Source organism: Cydia fagiglandana, chromosome 11, assembly GCF_963556715.1.
Source record: "Cydia fagiglandana chromosome 11, ilCydFagi1.1, whole genome shotgun sequence".
Taxonomy (NCBI): Eukaryota; Metazoa; Arthropoda; class Insecta; order Lepidoptera; family Tortricidae; genus Cydia; species Cydia fagiglandana.
This window is the reverse complement of record NC_085942.1, coordinates 5,814,362-5,830,329: the sequence shown is the minus strand read 5'-3', so window position 1 is coordinate 5,830,329 and position 15,968 is coordinate 5,814,362. Positions and strand designations below refer to the sequence as shown.

At 38.0% G+C, this 15,968-nt stretch overlaps 1 protein-coding gene across 1 annotated transcript in view; it reads right to left on the bottom strand.

Moving 5' to 3' along the window:
- Positions 1-15,968, bottom strand: part of LOC134668801 (sphingosine kinase 1-like) — a 28,158-nt gene that overhangs the window by 8,905 nt on the left and 3,285 nt on the right. The window lies entirely within an intron of this gene.

The following is a 15,968-nucleotide window of genomic DNA, read 5'->3' as shown; positions in this document are numbered from 1 at the left end:
TATCTGAGAGGTCCGTTACGAAAATAAAATCGCACAGAAGTAGTCGTACCGCCGTACCGTCCTTACACTTACTTTTGGCCGTTTGCCGTAATAACTTATATATGTACAGTCATCAGCAATAGTATCTTACACAACTAGGGCCGCAAAAATATATGAAGCGCTCTTATTGCGCTCCAAATAAGAACGTGTCACATATTTTTGCGGCCCTAGTTGTGTAAGATACTATTGCTGATGACTGTACATGTTTGCAATACGCAATACAGGCAAATTGCTGTAGCGATACAATCACAATATTTCGTGTGAAATCATACGAGTATCATCATAACACGAAATTGTACGCAACACAACAAAAACATAACAACCGGGTAGAAGTGTAGAGCACAGATGAGGATGACTCAAGTTTCACAATCAAGACGGTCAGAAAAACAAGTACCTAATACGATTTGCCTCTCAAATATTAATTATGTTTTTCGTACATAGCATACCGTATGTTTATTTCATAGAACCATAATTCTTTCAAACCAGAGTTCGTAGGACCAAACCCCGGATCGTACTACTTAAGTTTGTCAAAACTTAAGTAGGTATAGGTATGATTATGTCGTTTGATATTTACAAGTTGCTTTTCGGTGTAGGAAACATCACGAGGAAACCTACATAATTACGTCTTCAAATAAATTCAAAAGTCTCTGTGAAGCCGAAAGGGTATATCTCTTATAACGAGAGGCCTATGGTTAGATTGATTAATAATTATAAGTTTTCCAGACATAACATGTAGGTACTATATTGAGTATTGGCCAACAGAATTCCAACTTTACCACTTCTAATATTTAAGGTTCAAATATACACAAAGATTCTCTTGTCTAGCGGCTATTTTGACGTGTCATGCTTATTTTTTTATACGAAGGAGAACGATTAAAGTTAAACAGCTGGATGTGGTCATTACACACAGTTCAACGTCTAATTATAAACAAAGATGCACTCATAGTAATTATAGTATAAAGCGTGTATAAAGCGCACGAGCGTAATAGGATAATTCGCCAGAATGAGATACAATCAACCAGGTGAATCACTCGGCCAGTGTGTAACCATGATATATTGAAATGTCAAGATATTTGTACAGTCAGCAGCAGAAGTTGCTATGCGGTCCAGGTGTTCAAAATGATCTAGACGCGACTTTATCGTTAAGGAATAAGAGCGTGTCAAGGTCATTTTGAACAGCTAGCCCGCTTAGCAACTTCTGCTGCTGACTGTAAGTACGGTTTTATTGATATCACTTTTACATAATATGTGGAGGAGTGTGACATTTAATAGGTAGCTCGTTTTTTACGGTTCAGTCGAACCAGGTATTTATTTACGTTTGCGCCCATGCGCTTCTCTGGCCCGCCAGGCATTGGCAAAGCCGGGTCTAGCTTATTGACGCTTGACGCAAAATCCGGTTTTTAAGAGTTTTCTTTGTTTGGACGGATAGCTTTATGCACAGTAATACCGTCTGTCTCTTTGCCTTATAGATATTTTGCCGTGACAACTATTTCTATATGCTTAATATATTTGAGTAGGGGACAGGAATACTGCAAAGGTCAAGAAACCAGAGATCATTTAGCAAAGGTGATAGATACTAATGGCGTTTGCCTTTACCTAGTAATGCACTAACTGGTCAATCAGGTTTTATAACAAGGTGAGTTTCCTTTACGTCGTTATCGCTAATTGCTTTGGAAATCTTTTAGCGCCCCAGTTAATGAGCTGGTGCGATAACTTTGAATATCTAAGTAATCAGATTGATAACAATGGAAGAGCTAAATGCATTCAATTCAGATTCAGACATTGAATTGTCCCTTTAAACAGTAACCATAACCAAGTGTCAGGTATTTGCGTAGGCATTCGAAGATATTAGGTTCAGCCTAGCCAGTTATATTATCGCCCACAATAGGCAACGTCTAAGTTTTATTTTAGGGTTGAAATCGAAATAAGCGATCATCAGGAAGACTGTTTGTATGTAATTGAAACAAGTTGCTGGGCATTTTCATTTAACTTGTACTTTAAAGCGCGACTTAAGTCGTGTTTCAGTAACATCTAACCGTTACATTCCTGACAAAGTGTATGGGATTTGACATTGACCGTCAGTTTTGTAACGATTGCTAACCGGCCGTTAAGGGCCCCCCCACGTCTGGCGTCTTACGAGCGTCGGCGTCTACAATTCTATGGCCGACGTCGACGCAACTGCGCAGCGACGTCATTTTCCATAGCGCTGGACCGACGCCGACAGACGCCGGCGCTCGAAAGACGCCAGATGTGGCTGCTAGACAAAATTCATATTTATAAAACAATTTTTTTACCCCCAGCCGCAGGTATTGTTTTCTTTAGACACTCAAACTGATCTAGAAAGAAGAGTTACTTTATCCAATCTGGTCTATTAGGTCTATATCATAAAACCGACTTAAGGGGCCCACTGATTAACAGTCCGCCGGACGGTATCGGCCTGTCAGTTCTTCGGAACTGTCAAAATTTTGTTCTAACTGCCCCTTTAGCATCACTATCGTCAGTTACCAATGTTATATACGAGTACCATACTTAACCAGTCCTTAGTGTCCTTACCAATCGGACAATCAAAGTCATGGCAAGTCAGTTTCGTGTCTGATTAGGGGTGATAATTATAATTACTTAGTTGCTAATTATCTTAATTGAATGCTAACTTGGCCAAAAAAATAGGATTTTGAGCCGGATGTGCATTCTAACATTAATCATAATCAGAAGCAAACGTACCTATTATAATAAATAATATCGAATAACCGTATCGTATACACGATATTATCAGTTGTTAATTTAAGGTGTTGATAGATTATGAAAGCTGGCGCCTCCGTGTTACGCATTGTCAGAAACAGTAACAGTTTTCATAAAAATGTACATAATAATATGTACATGTCACTGGATTACAATGTCAAAGTTAAGGTTTCGTTTAAATTTCGCCCTTCCCAGGTACGCGACTGCTTCATCTGACAGGGTCTTAAAATCGTCTACTTGGCCTGTGTATCTAGTAAGGGAGCATTCCAGAATGATATAAAAGGTATGAACCCCAAACACAATAAGTTATAAATACAATACAGTAATTAAGCACGAAGCCAGTAAGTATTATGTCACGCAAACAAATAAGTTGTTTTTCTTTTATCTAGCTTTCTGTGTAGCTTTTAATGACGAATACCCAAACCACGGAACGGAAGTCATAGAGAGAATAAAATTCACAATATTATTTATCAAGGGTCAGCTTCTTTTAGAGCACCGTACAAAACTATGTTTTTCAAATTGAAATCGCGAATTAAGTCCTCTGGGCTATCACCGCGAAAATCGAAGTTCGTAAATTTCGAGAAACTATCTCTGTCTGTCTAATAACGCCTTAATTGGAGTAAAATAGAAAGATGCTCGAAATTTGCTAACTTCGGTGTTCGCGGTAAGTCCTCTGATCGTTCCGTCGAATCCGAATGAAAAAAAAATGTAGCAATAGATTAAGCGCCATATATCTTCAACAATGGTGAGAAACGCAACTTTTTATAGAGACAATTAATCTTTACTATACTCGTCTTCTCGTCTACAGTAATGTCAATGTCTATCATTGTTGCGTCTTTATGTTGCGACCGAGTAATTGATTGCTTCATTAGGTAACAATTGATATTGTTTTAAAGGCATTGGAATTATTGGCAATATTCTACAGAAGGTCATTAACCCTATGGCTTCTTTGCATTTTGCTTTCCCCTTTCAAAATAACTACTTTTGTCGAATAACAGCAAAATTATTAACTGATTCGCTGGATATTTAACATTGTGGATGATGGTACAATTTTTAAATCATAAATAATTTCTGTATGTATAAATATTTTACATATTATAGAAACTAAATACAAATAACGTCGCCATGCATTCATGCGCACGTGCCGTTGACTTTGAATTGAAATAAACTTCGTCGTTTAATTACAAAACAGTGGTATATATGAAAATTCGAGGAATGCTCCTTAAACTTAATACAATTTCTTATTAAAGCATTTAAATCTGTAAAATGAGTAATAGATACTAGGTATAAGTATAAACATTGGCAATGGAAAACTCCATGGAAGTGACGAGAACGCGCAATAATAGTTCAGGGGGACAGGATAGAGGGACGGGGCCCCTTATAAACAGATAATAGTCATTACAGACAACGACCAAAATAATCATCATCATCATCTCAGCCATAAGACATCCACTGCTGAACATAGGCCTCCCCCTTACCAAAATAATAGTGGTATAATAGTGATGTGTGATGAGAATAATAACGCTATTTAGCGACGTTTAGATATACTCCTAATTAACTTTTTGCACTCAAACTTCGTAACGCCAGCAATATTAGATTTAAAATAAGGAAGAAGTTGGAATTGGCCTGCTTCCTAATAGCAAGTGGATCATAAATAGTAGTTTATGTGACTGCTACATAATGAAAGGCATTAAAATACGAGTGTGGGTTTAAGAAACGAACGAAGTGAGTTTCTTAAAAGGATCACACGAGTGTTTTAATGCCTAATTATGTACAGTTACATACACTACTTTATCTACACACATATTATTACCTTCTATTATATATTCACTAACCTCATATTTCAACCGACACATCCATCGTTGCTGTCTGACTTAACTCGCAGATTTGAGAGGTGGCGGCTCCTAAATATCTTTTTATCACTCATTTTACACGATACTTTTGCTTAAAGTTTGTTTAAAAACAACTATCAAATCAATTTTATAACCTAAAACTAATTAAAAGATGAAACTGTAAGTCAAATGGCGGTAAATGAAAACTTTTTTTCACAAATGTCACGCATCCGTAGTTTTTTTTAATTCATAGACAAAAGAATGAAGTCCCTATTCTCATGCCACTCGAGATCAAATGTCGTACGGTTTATATTAAAAAAATATACCGAATTGACGTTTCGTATCGATAATTGTTTTAATATCTATGGATACTAGAATAGACACCCACTTGAGTTTTGACAGCTGTTCCAAATTTAAAACTCATAACCTTACAAAAATCTGTAAAGTTATAACTTTAAAGTACAAATTTTACCTACTACCACAGATAAGAAAGTTCTCATAGTAAAATTGGTTGTGATAATGCTGGTCATTTCCTACGGTTTCTGAATGCATTTTAGAGCAGTAATGATATGTGCGTAGATAAAATAAATTTTGATACAAATTCAAATTGAATAAGCTCAATTTTTTTATAAGAATAATAACAAAATAAAGTAACAAACTTATTACGTCGAGACCATCGAGACTTTTTGCATAAAATCTAAATGGTTCGTTTTAGGAATGGTTAGGAAGAGTAAGAGTACCTCAACTAACTATCCTAACTAAATAACAATCATATTTGCAATACTTTTTCACTTAGTCGAAAAACATTTTCGCGTAATAAGTATGCAAAAAAAACTCAAACCACACTGTTTAATCCTGTTGATCTATACTTCTAGAACAGTTCACAACAAGGCTAAGTGGCCAGACACACTTTATAACGCTTATCCTGGCTAACAGTTTAAAATGACTGCTGACTGCCAGGATTACTCATCGAATATAGATTTTTTTTTTGAAGTGATCGCTAAATCGCATCTGCCTTGATAAGGGTTAAAAAAACTAGGACACTAAAGCGTTGAAGCACTACAAGTACCTAAAAGCAAGTTAGATTGTGTTAGATTCACGGCGAAATAGTGTGGCGCCACGTCAGACGAAAAATAGGCCAGCACGAAATTTGAAATGGAAAATAGTAGCGACAAACTTAAGTGACGTTCAAAACCGTTTCGTATTCTAAAATCCCGGCGATCAATGTATATTTAAGATTTAGTAACGGAACAGGATCTAGAAAGTAATACATATTAGGTATTTTCGATGGACGGCTAAAGGTGGTTAAGGTAGACTCCACGGGCACAGATTATATAATAGTTCTTACGAACAGATACTTATCTCTCAAACAAAACGTAAATACCTACCGTTTTGATACCTACACAAAAATACAATGGAGTGACCTTCAACGCGCCGCTCCCCGCACCGCGCGCACCGGCACAACGCTAGGGTTGCGGATGCTTAGAAATGATAAATAAATACCTACTTAAACAGCGGAGTGAAATAAAAGGAAAGCTAAATGTTAAATTATATTCCGACTATGCGTGTTTGCGAAATAGTCATTTTAAAAGGTCATATGTCCCTGCAGTAACCGCAGTGTTTACACCGTTTTATAAACCGCGCAATAATCCCAGCAAGAATTAGTTTCTTCGTGTAATTTAAAATCCCACCAAAAACATTCTGTAAAAAACTAGCCAAGTCTCGATGGAGCTGCTTGTTTATCTCTAAAAAGTAATGAAATCTAGACAAAGTCGTGCCAAGTCTAAGGTTCCTTACTGCGATTTCTTTATTATTATAGTTAATGTTGTGTGACTTGGCCGTTGAAGGGTACACAAGGGTACAAAACCAGGTGCTCCATGACACCATTGCACCAATCCGTCGCCAGAACCGCTACCCATTGACGATGGAAAATTGCCACTTGGAAAACGTTGATTCAATAACCAGTCAATTGTAGGCTTGATAAAGCTGCGTATTTCAATAATACTTATGTATGGGCGAGCCTGAAACAAACACTTCTTTTTGGTGCAATGGCAGATTGGTGCAATGGTGTCATGGAGCACCTGGTTTTGTACCCTTGTGTACCCTTCAACGGCCAAGTCACACAACATTAACTATAATAATAAAGAAATCGCAGTAAGGAACCTTAGACTTGGCACGACTTTGTCTAGATTTCATTACTTTTTAGAGATAAACAAGCAGCTCCATCGAGACTTGGCTAGTTTTTTACAGAATGTTTTTGGTGGGATTTCACTTCTTTTTGTAGAAACGTGGGCATATTGATTTATTTTATTAGACTTTCTTATTTAACACATTTTTTTTCTTTTTAGGAGTAGTTTTTTTATTATTACAAATCTTTCTTTTCTTTTTTTCCGGTTCTGATTCTTGTACAGTAGCAACAGTTTTTCGTATTGCCCATTCATTAAATCTAATAATTAAATAATAATCAGTAATCCGTCACTAATCATCATATAATGACTTGGCAATCGCACATAATGCTTTACTCGTACCGTACTCGTAAATATGTGTAATGCTCAAACTGCAATTAGCGCTAGCGTTATGTTCAATTAGAATTATTTTTAATAGGTGACGAATGTGACGATGATCCTTTTGTCATTATGCAGCCGTGCGATGGCCAAGTCATTATACGTATTACAAATTAAAGATATCTTATTGATACGGTTTTAACACCCCCTGGCACTGATTAAAATAACCGACTTGGTTTCACATTACATCTCAAAACTTTTTTGTAGTAAAAGCGTTGCGAGACTTGCACCTTTTTACATGTAATGTTTTTGATGGGATCTCATCTCTTTTTGTAGGCAGTCCTTCTTTTCGGGTACTCATACCCATACTATGACTGTATACACATATCATAACTAAACATATCTTCATTCATACTCACATCGTACATCGTAGTGTACCTTTACTTACTTTACTTTACCTACTATTTGTAGGAACTACAACAGTAACTTTGTAATATCATATATTTATATGGGATTACAAACTTATACTTATGCAGTTCTTAGATCTTTAAAACGTGACTGATATTGCAATATTTTTAGGTTTTCCCTTTATGTGGCCATTAAGCCCTAACTCTGTACCAAATTTCAGCTCTCTGAGTTTATGGGAAGTACTAGTTCTATTCTGATGATCATGAGTGAGTTTCATAAATGCGAAACTTTGCTTTCGCTTAACTTCGGAACTAAATGACCTACAGACTTGAAATTTTGGATTTTAAGTATGTGATTATAGCTTACTGGATGACCAAAATTTCTGCGTTCTGGTCTTATCCAGAGGTTCTCAAATAGGGGCCTGAATATGCGGCGAAATGGTTCCAGTAAAGGATGGTACGGCAGTGTTTGCTTCGCGCTCGACTTGGCGGGGGCACTGCCGTGCCCCCCGACCAGATACAGATTAATGTTACACAATAAAGAAAAATAATAGAAACCCCATGAATACAGGTAATTAATTATAAGTTAACCAGAGCAAAAATGAATAGGCACTTTCCGGTGTAAAGTTAACTTACCTACTGTCGTTAAAATAAACATTTACCAAAATAAATTAGAAATTTGCTACCTATTTCAAATAGATAGATATCTAAAACTATACATTTGTCATACATGATAAACATTACGGGTTTAATTAAAGAAATTCAGTAGTAGGTAGGTACCTACTACGAGTACGTAGCTTTTAACTATCGTAAAAATTGACAGTGCGGCGCGCGGTGACGTGCGTACGTGAGCGCGTGTGGCAGCCAACTGGCTTGCTTTTCTACCGTGAACGGGAGCACATTCGTAGGTATTAATCCGAGCTCGCGCGGAGAGTTCCATAGGCCTGCCACGGGTATCAGTATATCACTCATATCTTAATCTGACACGCACGAGTAACTACAAAAATCCAACGCTCGGAACGTCTTTTTTTTAATCCCAAAAAAGCCTAATATTTTTAATTATTTTATGGTCTTTACGTGGGTTCTGAATCTAATTATTTAGGTAAGTAACAACAACAACTTAGTACTTATTATTAGATTGTCCCATTAAAAATGAAATAATAAACCAAAGAACGAAAATGAACGTAATAATTTCGGTTCCGAGGCTTGCAAAAATCACCTCTTGGGCTCCTCTACCATAGAAAATGGTATGTTCACCAAAACAAGCTGCACAGACGGATATCCTCATTCATTAAAGAATCCGAAGATACGAGTATAATATTTATTTGATAAGACAAAAATTCAATAAAAAGATTACGGTTTTGTTTGACTTACCTCTGATTGTAATGAAACGTGGTAACATAGGCAATTATTTTCAATTTGCACGCATTGATAGCTGCATTTACGACGCATTTGATTGCATTCATATGGCCCATAGCTAATAAATATTGTTCAAAGCTGGTTAACCTTTAGTCGCGCGTGCCATAAATAACACGTCTTTCTTTTTACCCGACTACGGCAACGCAAAAGGAAGGTTATAAACCTATATCGTGTCCCATAAACCTTTCTCAAATTGCTTATTTTTTATCTACTTAACTAAGATTTTGTTATAAAATGCAACAACCGTATGGTCGAATTGAACTTAAGTATGGAACACCAAATTTAAGCATGGAACCCAGGGCAGAGGACAGATGTTTTATTTTTTATTTTGCCGTCATGACTTGATGAAGGTCGAGTAGTTTGGTCAACCTCGCTCGACAGGTCATTTTGCAAAACACAGGTCATTCACGTACAATAGTCTATATGTGTATACGAGTAATTATTAATTAATATAGCTTGATATATCTGTGGTTTATTCAATCCCTCATGCAATATCAACGCTTTCTGCGTCAAATCTTATAGCTTTAATAATTCATTCGCCTCGGTTTCACATGTAATCATATATCACGTGCATGATAAAAACCGGGCAAGTGCGAGTCGGACTCGCGCACGAAGGGTTCCGTACCATAAAGCAAAAAAAAAACGGAAAAAATGCAAAAAGATTACGGTCACCCATCCAAGTACTGACCACTCCCGACGTTGCTTAACTTTGGTCAAAAATCACGTTTGTTGTATGGGAGCCCCGTTTAAATCTTTATTTTATTCTGTTTTTAGTATTTGTTGTTATAGCGGCAACAGAAATACATCATCTGTGAAAATTTCAACTGTCTAGCTATCACGGTTCGTGAGATACAGCCTGGTGACAGACGGACGGACGGACGGACAGCAAAGTCTTAGTAATAGGGTCCCGTTTTGCCCTTTGGGTACGGAACCCTAAAAACCAATACATTTTATTTTGCATTGTGTGTGTGAGTGAATTTAAAGTACGGTCAACCAATTGGAACCATCTCAACTAACTATGTATACGCAGCATTAATCCTAGCCTAAAAGGAGGTATCGTGAATATCTTCGAAGTGGTTCAAATAGGCACGAGTGGGTACTGGAACTATGATCAATGATCATTCATTAACATACAGTCAGCAGAAGAAGTTGCTAAGCGGACGAGGTGTTCAAAATTCAAAATGATGTTGCCGCGACTTTATTGTTAAGAGAATAAGAGCGTGTCAAAGTAATTTTGAGCACCTCGCCCGCTTAGCAACTTCTGCTGCTGACTGTACAAGTTTTTCATACGTACTATTTTTCAAAAATGCACTTTAATGCTTTGATAATATGCTCGCGTTTACTTACTATAATACAGCGGTCGGCAACCCGCGGCCCGCGGGCCGCATGCGGCCCGCGAACCTCTTACTTGCGGCCCGCCAGTCTCCCTGGCTACTTTGTATGTAATATTGACAAATGACAATGTCTGATAAACTCATACACATTAACAAAGTGCGGCCCGCGTCCACTTCGTTAACTGCTATGTGGCCCTTGGCTGCTAAAAGGTTGCCTACCGCTGCTATTCCGATCTAAATCATGAACGCAGTATTAACGCTGATATGCTCTCTAAAATCACATGATAATTACGCCGAGCATAGTAATTATAGCTCTTATCGATTAATACTGATATCGTATTGTAACTTTCAATCGAGTCAATATCCTTTACACCCACTAGCCAAGTCGCGCGATTAGATTAACTTATCATGCGGGACTTAGATAGGATTAACTTAAACAAAAGGTGAACAACAGAGCGAAGAACTATTTTAATTTCGTAATTAACTAAGATTATCGAATTGACCGTGTGCCTAATGGCGACACCGTAACTTGAGCTAGTTTAGATTAAGTAGTAAACAATCAGACTTGTCGGTCAACTCAAGCATGTCAAGATTCGTTAGATGTGCCGCGTGCCGCTTTAAGCCAAGCGCGCACCACGATTTTTTGTCGCGCGATAATTTAGTCGCAGAAATGTAACGTATGGGTTTATATGGCGGTGCGCGCATATGCGACAAAAAAATCGCAGCGATTTTAAAATTGTGATTTGTTACATTTTTCCGCGACAGCGCGCGACGCGATTGTCGCAAAGTGAATTGCAGCATACGAAGCTGTATGGCCCTGCGCGCACTGCGATAATAAAATCGCAGCCGGGACCTCAGTCGGCATTTCGCTCTCCAAGCGTCAACATATCGGAACCTGCTTCTCCAATGGAGTTACAAGATGAGACGCTAGATGTTGACCGTTTAATTATAGAAATAGAAGGAGATCACCTTTGTGGTATAAATACTCAGTCATACAGCGATTGCATATTGTTTCACGACAAGCGACTGGTACGACATCCATGTCGAGAATGAACAAATCGTCGACTTTTTCATCGCAGTGCGCGCACTGAATTTTCTGCGATAAATTACAGCGCGATTCTAAAATCGTGTCGCAAAAATTAAAATCGTGGTGCGCGCTTGGCGTTATTGTGCATTATAAATGACAGATATTAAAAATAAAAATTCCTTACACATTAAATACCTAAGTGTACTTATACGGAGGAGCTTCTGGTCCATGAAGGAACTCATGAAGGGTAAACTCCCAATTGCACTGAAGCGCAAGCTCGTCAACATGTGCATCTTGCCCATCCTCACCTACGGTGCCCAAACCTGGTGAACTGAGTGACTTTAGTGAACTGAGGCGCAGAAATTCCGGCTCAAGGTTTGCCAAAGGGCAATGGATCGAAGTATCTTGAGTGTCCGAAGATCTGACAGGGTGAGGAACACAGAGCTTCGCTCCAAAACCAGAGTCGTTGATGTTGGGGTGAAGACCGCCAGGCTAAAGTGGGACTGGGCTGGACATGTCCGTCGGATGCATGATGACAGATGGGCCAAAATAGCCACTAGCTGGCATCCCCAGGGTAGTCGTGGCAGAGGCAGACCGAGAAAGAAATGGCGGGACGACTTGGATGCAATCTACTGACAGGACAACACAGGGAGGATTGGGAAGGGAGTGGGGAGGCCTTTTCCGAGCAGTGGGACACATACATAGGCTAATAAAAAAAATAAGGGCATTTCTTCTTACGTCAACCAATGACAACGTACTACGATGATGTCACCGGCATGGTCATTCATGGGGGCTCGCAGAATATTTGAACTTGTGTGTCAATATTATTTTGCGCTAGGTCTCGTGAATCTGATCTAAATGTTTATTATTACGCGTCATTTCATTGAACATGTTTTTAAGCACCGCAGTAGATAAGAACCGATTGACTAGCAAGTTGGTAGATAGTACTACAAAGTAAACATACAATTATGAATAAAATCAACATATTTACGAGTTATTATTTACCTATGTACCATCGCCCACACTGTTAACTGTACATGGGTGGACCTTATGCCTTTTGTAATAAGATCCACCGATGTACAGTTAGGAGTGTTGCTGTTTGTATTAACATTCAGCTTAAACATATCTGAGGGCCTACCGCGAACCACGTTCGACGAGTTGCCTCCCTGTCACACTTATTAACGAATTTACAAGTGCGACAGAGAGGCAACACGTCGAACGTGGTTCGCGGTCGAGGCCCTCTGATCGTCGCGTCGCGTCTGGACTTTGACATGTATCTTTAAAAACATGCAAAAAATCTTGTTCACGGATACTAAAACTCTTAATTGATCGGTCATTTAAAAAAACGCGGCCAGTTGACGTAATATGTGTATTTTATGGGAATGAAGTGCAGACATTTAAAGTAGTTGTGGCCTCTTATTTCTATTTGTTACTTAGGTAAGGTCGAGTAAGGACCGACGTAGATAGGAGTTTTAGAAAAAAACCGGGCAAGTGCGAGTCGGACTCGCGCACGAAGGGTTCCGTACCATAATGCAAAAAAAAACAAAAAAAACGGTCAGCCATCCAAGTACTGACCACTCCCGACGTTGCTTAACTTTGGTCAAAAATCACGTTTGTTGTATGGGAGCCCCATTTAAATCTTTATTTTATTATGTTTTTAGTATTTGTTGTTATAGCGGCAACAGAAATACATCATCTGTGAAAATTTCAACTGTCTAGCTATCACGGTTCCTGAGATACAGCCTGGTGACGGACGGACGGACGGACAGCGAAGTCTTAGTAATAGGGTCCCGTTTTACCCTATGGGTACGGAACCCTAAAAAGGGTACCTTTACTCTTTCGAAAACTAACAACTTTTCGGTTATTAGTGTTATTACTACTCAGTCCCACGAGGACTATTGATTTAAAAGAAGAAAAAGGTCCCTGATTTCCATACAAATTTTAAGAGGCAGTTTTCAAACATTCCATACGGACTGTAAGTGAAAATCTTCACAAAACAGACAAAATTATCGGACACGTTTTTCTTCTTTTAAATCAATTGTCCTCGTGACTTTGAGTAGAAGAAACCAAGTAAACTTTTTTTTGAACCTGTACACCAAATACTTATTTGATTTTTTACCAGGCCCCTATTTCACCAACGTGACAGGTGCGACAATTCGACAAGTCTCATTGTTGCTGACGTCACAGGCATCCATGGACTACGGTTATCGCTTACCATCGGGCGGGCCGTATTCCGGTTTCTCACCATCATTGTATTATTTAAAAAAACTTTATTATACAATTGTCACAAGATTTCAAAGAACTTTCGGTAATTCTTGACAGCAAATGAGTTCTGTGTCGGAATTTCGTGACAATTGTCGTATTTCTTGTGACAATTGTCATTAGCTTCGCAAAATAAATACTTATTTACTGGAGATATAGTAGTTTTTTTTAAATTAACATGTTGGTGGCAAACAACCACACCCCCCGTCTGATGGTAAGCGGTTACCGTAGCCTATGGAGGCCTGTGACGTCAGTAACAATGATGTCGACAAATGCGACATTTGTCACGTTGGTGAAATAGGGCCCTGGGCTATAACCGCGAAAATCGAAGTTCGCAAACTGCGGGGATTTTTCTCTGTCACTCTAATTACGCCTTCGTTGGAGTAAAAGAGAAAGATCCCCGCAATTTGCGAATTTTCGTTTTCGCGGTAGCCGCTCAGATTTCAAGTACAACGACTATAGTTCGTTTTTTTAGCATTAGAAAGAACTTCAAAGAAGGTAAGCGACCTTGACATGTCTTTTAATTGAAGAACACTTTTTAAAAATCAGTAACTATTACTTATGAAAGCAGAAGAATATAAATGATCGTAATAGATTCATAATTGTTACATATTTGCCGTAACTTATTTTAAAAATGTGTTTTTCAATTGAAATACACATCAAGATTGTTTACCTTATTACTAATGCTAAAAAAAAACGGGCAAGTGCGAGTCGGACTCGCGCACGAAGGGTTCCGTACCATAATGCAAAAAAAACAAAAACAAAAAAAAAGCAAAAAAAACGGTCACCCATCCAAGTACTGACCCCTCCCGACGTTGCTTAACTTTGGTCAAAAATCACGTTTGTTGTATGGGAGCCCCATTTAAATCTTTATTTTATTCTGTTTTTAGTATTTGTTGTTATAGCGGCAACAGAAATACATCATCTGTGAAAATTTCAACTGTCTAGCTATCACGGTTCGTGAGATACAGCCTGGTGACAGACGGGCGGGCGGACGGACGGACGGACGGACGGACGGACGGACAGCGAAGTCTTAGTAATAGGGTCCCGTTTTACCCTTTGGGTACGGAACCCTAAAAACGAACTACAGTGAAACCTGGTTAAGTGGGACCTGGATAAGTGAGAAACCTCTATAGCTGGGACTCATGGTGCGGTCCCGACACTTTAGCACTGAATTACCTCTGTTACTGAGAAAAAACGAACCTCTATAACTGGGATTCGTTGTTGTGATTTTATAGTCACATTTACCTCTATAAGTGAGACGGAGAGTGTATTTTACCTCTTTTACTGAGACTATATTTATAAGATTACATTTTCCTAATTATTTTTTAGAATTTTATAGGGAATTGACTTCTGTATCTGAGATAACGTCAATCTATGACCTCTCTAACTTGGACTTCATTGAACGATTTCCGTATTCTTACTAACTTTTAGTCTATCCACAAATTCCGCATTTGCCTAATTGTGTCTAAACAACTTCAAACTTTGATTTAGTTGATTTATCTAAGTAGCTAAAGCTACCGAAACGAAAGCTGAAATTTTGATAAGTAACACGAAACAATTAATTTTGTTTCATTAAATTTCTAATACGCAATGAAGTCCGTATCAAATTTAATTTAATTTTGATATATCTATCCATTGGAGAATCATTCAAAATAAATTCAAAGAAATATTTAAACAGGCTTAAAACATATTTAGGGACAAGGATTATTTTACCTTATTTAGTTTTAAAGATATTAATTACTAAATACCTTATTAACCACCTCTATAACTACTCGCTTTTTAGCGATAAGACCGCCTGTTGTTTAACCTCTTCTTCCTGTATTATTTGTATTGTTTTCTGTAATGAGGTGTGCAATAAAGAGTATTTGTATTGTATTGTATTGTATTGTATAACTGAAATATATTCTATTCTCACCTCTATTAATGGAAACCTCTGTAAATGAGACAGAAATTTATCTGTACCTGGCTAACTGGGAGCCTGGGTAAGTGGAAAACCTCTTTAAGTGAAACAAATTTGCTCGTCCCTTGAGATCTCACTTATCCAGGTTTCACTGTATAAGGCTGCATCGTCGCATATCTCTGGTGGAAACGCAGCGGCTTTGCTTTGCTTGTAATGTGAGTGAGTAGGCATTCCACCGTATCTTCAAAACTGCCAAGCCTATTTTTTTTTATTATAGAATAAAGTTTTTTTCCATAGGCTTGAATTTTTAATAAGTTGACAATAAAGAGATATACGAGTATATTACGTAAGTACGAAAAAATCCCGTAGGCGAGAAGATCTTTCATTTTTCACTTATTCATTCTGAAACTAGACTGCTTGTATGACTTGGACACTCTCCATAATAAGTGGGAGATTGCCAGAGATAAGGGATCCACAGCACATTTATCAAAGATAATAATTG